The following is a 5,577-nucleotide window of genomic DNA, read 5'->3' as shown; positions in this document are numbered from 1 at the left end:
CTGTCTCTGGACAATGGTCCTTAACCCAGCATCAGGCATGGTGTCTCTGGCAGCCAAGACAATACCATCCCATGGTCACTGTGCACTTTCCAGGCCTGACTTACCACCATTCTCCAAAGTGGCATTCAACCCTGGGTCTCCCTCACTGACTCCTAGCCCATGACTGGATTCTAGTATTGTTTTGTAGCCTCATCCTTCTTAGAATCAAATCCCCAGAACCTTCCCTTCTTTGGCCCAGAGTTCTGAGTTGGGGAAATCTGGGAGTCTGAGGCTCAGTGATATGATGCTCCTTGTACTTTTTCAGGTGTTCTAGGCCCCTGTCCTTCCCTGCGGACATGCATTCAAATCCTTTTCCTTTCTTCCATAAATCTCAGTACCAAGGGTGGTGGTGTGATGAGGTGAATGGTCTGGGCGGCAGGTCTCCAGAGCTCCCAGCTATTTCCTAAAGTTGGCTGATTGCATTTCACTGTGCACATGAGTCAAAGGGAGGTTGACCAGGGGGTGGATCTGTCAGGTCCTTTTGCCAAAAAAAAAAAAAAAAAAAAAGAAGAAGAAGAGAAAAGAAGAAAACTCTTGAGGCTCTAAATGGGTTTTGGTGAGTTCTGTGGCCCATCTCTACATGCAGCAGCTTCAGTCATGGCACTGTGAATCTGCAGATGGTGGACAGGCTGGGAATAGGACAGGGCAAACCCCCATGTTACTTTTATCTGTCTACTTCTTTCTACCCTTTCTTACGTCTCATTCTCCAACTCTGTTCAGTCCTTTCCTTCAATAAGTATCTCAGCTCCCCAGTCAGGCAGCTCCTCCATCTCCTTCACTTCCCAACTCCTTCTTGCTAGTGGACTCTTTTCTCCCCATTGCCTTCTGTATAACTTTGTACATTGGCCATTCAAGCTCTTCCCATGGTGCCATCTCCTCATGCCCCTCAGTGGAGAGGAAGATTTGTGATGCATTCCTATCATATTCATTTACTCCTCACTGTGACCCCAAGGTCAGTTCTATTAGTTTCATTTTCCAGATGAGCAAACTGAGTTAGTGGTACTAACTTTCCAAAATCAACCTGCTTTTAAACAAAGAGTGCAAACAACAGTCTGCACTCTTTATTAAATGTTTCCTAGCCCAAGTTTAATGTCCTTACTATTACATGACAGCTGCCAAGGCAGAAATATGGCTGGAATGCATCATGAGCTTTCACTTAGAAGCAAAAATCAAAGGATGTGCCCCAAGTAGCAATTTCTGTCTGTGACTTAGTATTTTGAGGTGTTCTGTCCCTGGCAGCTTTTTTGCCACTGGGCATTCCTTTTAGCCAGGGATAGCAGTGGAGGTAGTGGGGACAGGGTCTTTCCTGCCCCATGTTTCCTTGGCACAGTGAAGGGAGTTTGCTGTCATACAGGGAAGGGGAGGTGACCTGGCCAGCAGGCACCTCAATTAGCAAATGCATTTTAGTTGTTAAATTCATTATTGCAGATTAATTGAAAATCGGGAGTGAGGCTGGATAGCATCACTTAATTGCACAATTGGAAAAGCCAACCTCCCGGCCTGAGACATGCAGGAAGCTCCTGAGGCTGCCATCTAAACCTTGTTTTCTCCTCTTTAATCTGCTCTTGAATTCATGAACCTGAAGTTTTGCAAGCCCAGCAGAAAGGTGCTACCTTTAGAGCCTTTCTTCTCTAGCAGCTGGCCATTTAAACAAGGCCCCCTTGAAAGTGGGCTCTGGTTGAGGCCAGCTTTCATTTCAGGGAGCCCATTTTAAATGGCCTCCATGTTTGCATTGCACTTAACACTTCTCTTAATGGCTTATTTCATCACAGGCTTCCGGTCCCACAAGCAGAGGGCCTGGCTCACTGTCAGCATAGAATCAGAGTTGTTGAAAGGTTAAATGTTTACATTAAAAGAGGAAGGACATTGAACCAGACCAAGTCATGTTTGAATCTAGGTCTGCTGCATATAAACTGTGAAATCTTGTTTCTTGGAGCATCAATTCTTAATTGTAAATGAAGAAAATAATATGTACCTTTAGGATTATTCTGGAGAAGAAATAAGACAACCAGTGTGAGTTGCTTATTTCTCCAACTGGCATATCATAAATCTCAGCAAAAGCCCCTTCTTTTTTTCACTACCCTTTTGGGCCCAAACTTGGTTTGCAAATACATTTGAATATAATTTTCTGACTTGGGTTACCTTTTGCTCCCCTTTATTTCCTCCTGTTTTTTTCCTGTCGATACATACACTTCAAATGCCTTATGATTGTGGAGGCCAATTTGTGACAGCTTGATTCCATGACTTTGTTATTTGTGGTTAACTTTACCCTGCAATTTAAGAAATTGATAGGCTATGGCCGCATAGTCCCAGGGCCCCGTAGCTTCAAATTGACAGAGGCTCACGTTCCGTGAGACCCTAGGTGCTAATTACTTAATGTGATTCCTTACCACGTTTTTGGATGTATGTATTAAGTTTACGTAATGCTTCATGTTCTGTAATAGATAAACTCGTATCTCTATGGCTTAATGTAATACACCTTTATTTCCTGCAAAGGAAAAAGCCCAGTTGCAGAGCCCAGGGTCCAGAGGCTCTCTCAGTGCTAAGGGACTTGGGCTGAAGAGGATCCTTCAGTCTCCACATGTGGCATCCCAGGTGGCCTGGATGTGGAAAAAAGGAAGAAAAGAGTAGTCACTGTCTTTTTTTTTTTTTTTTGTCCTTTTGTGTTTCATTTTGTTTGTTTTGTTTTGTTTTGTTCCCAGATGGGGAGAGGTATCACTGTTTTCCACAGGACTATTCCTTTGGCCAGAACTCAGCTGTGTGGTCATACCCACCTGTCCTGGGAGCTGGGAAAGATAGTCCAGCTATGTCTTCAGAAAGAACGGGAACATTTCTGCCACAGGTAGGTGTGAGGAAATTCGTGGACATACAAAATAAACAGGAGAGTCAGTTTCTAAATTCTGAACCTTCTAAAAACTTTGTTTTCGAAGTTCTGAGTACATAACAGAAATACATATTTTTACTAAATAAAATCAAACTCAGGGCAAAACTTGAACCAAAAAAGATAATTATAGTGATTCTTCTCAAAATGGAGTATGTGTTAATGAGTGAAGGGGTGCGAGATCTTATAGTATAACCATGGCACACTAGAAACATTTTTTTGTTGTTGCTTAATTGTAAGGCATTTAAAATGTTTTTGGTGGAAACAAATCTGTATATATACAATAGAATCCAGGATTTACATATATTTTTAAGATTAAAAATGGGACTTCAAAGAGAAACTTACTTGTTGTGGGCCAATCCTGTGCCCTTAGACACATAGGGGTTCAAAGTTGCTCCTTTAAGTTTTCAGTGGTAGAAAAGTTTGATATGGTTTAGAATTCTTTTTAATAAAAAAATTGTGTGGTACGTTTAAATGTAATTTCCGACTGTTGAGTGTAATTCTTCTAAAAAACCACCTACATTACATTTTCAACTGGCTTTACATTTTATTGTTGCTCAGCATCACTCATTATCAGGGAAATACAAATCAAAACCACACTGAGATACCACCTCACAATGGTCAGAGTCGCTAAAATAAACAAATCAAGAGAATATAGATGGTGGCGAGGATGTGGAGAAACAGGCACCCTCCTACACTGTTGGTGGGAATGTAAACTGGTACAGCCACTCTGGAAAACAGTGTGGAGTTCCCTCAAAAAACTATCGATAGACCTCCCCTATGACCCAGCAATAGCACTGTCAGGGATTTACCCAAAGGATACAGAAGTGCTGATGCATAGGAGCACATGTACCCCAATGTTCATAGCAGCACTTTCTACAATAGCCAAATCATGGGAAGAGCCTAAATGTCCATCAGTTGATGAGTGGATCAAGAAGATGTGGTATATATATACAATGGAGTACTATATGGCAATGAGGAAGAATGAAATATGGCCATTTATAGCAAAATGGATGGACCTCGAGGGTCATGCTAAGCGAAATAAGTCAGGCAGAGAAAGATAGATACCACATGTTTGCATTCATAGGTCTAACAGGAGAGACCTAGCAGGGGACCATGGGGAGAGGAAGGGGAAAGAAAGCTGGGGAGGGTGAGGGACACAGATCATGGGAGACTATTGAATACTTAAAATGAACCATGGATTGAAGGGAGAGGCGGAGGTAGGAAGGGGTGATGGTCATGGTGGGGGCCACTTGTGGGGAGAAGCGCTGGGTGTTATATGGAAACCAATTTGATAATAAACTATTAAAAAATTGTATCATGGTTGTTAATGTCCTACCAGTTTCTGGAGCCTGGCTTTATGAGACTGGGACTCCAAAGTCTTTCAAACATCTCTCAGCTGACAATTTACTTCTTTCTTTGGGGGTAGTGTTGTTTTTTCCCTGAGACCAAGGAATATCCTGTCTCATTTCTCTAGTCAATTGCTACTTTGAGCTTTCTCTTAGCTAAAAACCTTCCTAGTCCACTGGGAACAATAAAAATCTTGTATGCTTTTCTTATGGTATCAAGAGCACATCACCCCAACTCCTCTATCTGCTTTCTATATCGAGTTAGCCAATTTAATCTGCATATAATGACTGGGGCTAATTAATAGTTTTCCCACAGCTGGTTCCCTCTAGAAACATTTAGCAACTGCCTTCTAGTAGAAGCTGTCCTAGAAACAGAGTTCAACTTTGCAATATTTCTTTATATTAGAACAGAGAATTTCCATGTTAATGGGCTTTCCCATGAAAGGCAAGAATGGATTACTGGTGTCATGGATTATGCAAAACATCTTGTCACTCAAAAGATGATGGACAAACCCCCTCACATCTATTATTTATTTCTTTACTTTCTATATTACTTATTTCTTTTATTCTGTTTTACTTTTACTTTTTTATTTTTTTTCTTACTCTACACAAATGACCTCCCATCTGACAATATCTCTATCACATTACCTACCCCCACCCCATTTTCCTATTTCTAATCTCTCTGTGGAACTTAGGTGCACAGAATTGTATTAATCATATCTTTAATGCATTCCTCTCTCATCACTGGGACATAACATTTTATTTAGTTATTTTTTAATTTAGTTTTTAAAAATAGTTTATTGTCAAATTGGTTTCCATATAACACCCAGTGCTCTTCCCCACAAGTGCTCTTCCTCCATTACAACCACCTCTTTTCCCTTTCCCCTTCCCCCTTCAACCTTCGGTTCATTTTCAGTATTCAACAGTCTCTCAGGTTTTGCATCCCTCTCTCTCCCCAACTCTCTTTCCCTCTTTCCCTCCCCATAGTCCTCCATTAGATTTTTCCTATTCTCCTGTTAGACCTATGAGTGCAAACATATGGTATCTGTCCTTCTCTGCCTGACTTAACTTCACTTAGCATGACACCCTCAAGGTCCATCCACTTTGCCACAAATGGCCATATTTCATTCTTTCTCATTCCCTTGTAGTACTCCATTGTATATATATACCACATCTTCTTGATCCATTCATCAGGTGATGGACATTTAGGCTCTTTCCATGATTTGGCTATTGTAGAAAGTGCTGCTATGAACATTGGGGTACATGTGCTCCTATGCACCAGCATTTCTGTATCCCTTGGGTAAATCC

The sequence above is a fragment of the Suricata suricatta genome, chromosome 1 (assembly GCF_006229205.1).
Source record: "Suricata suricatta isolate VVHF042 chromosome 1, meerkat_22Aug2017_6uvM2_HiC, whole genome shotgun sequence".
NCBI classification, from domain to species: Eukaryota; Metazoa; Chordata; class Mammalia; order Carnivora; family Herpestidae; genus Suricata; species Suricata suricatta.
Note: the sequence above shows the minus strand (reverse complement) of the source record.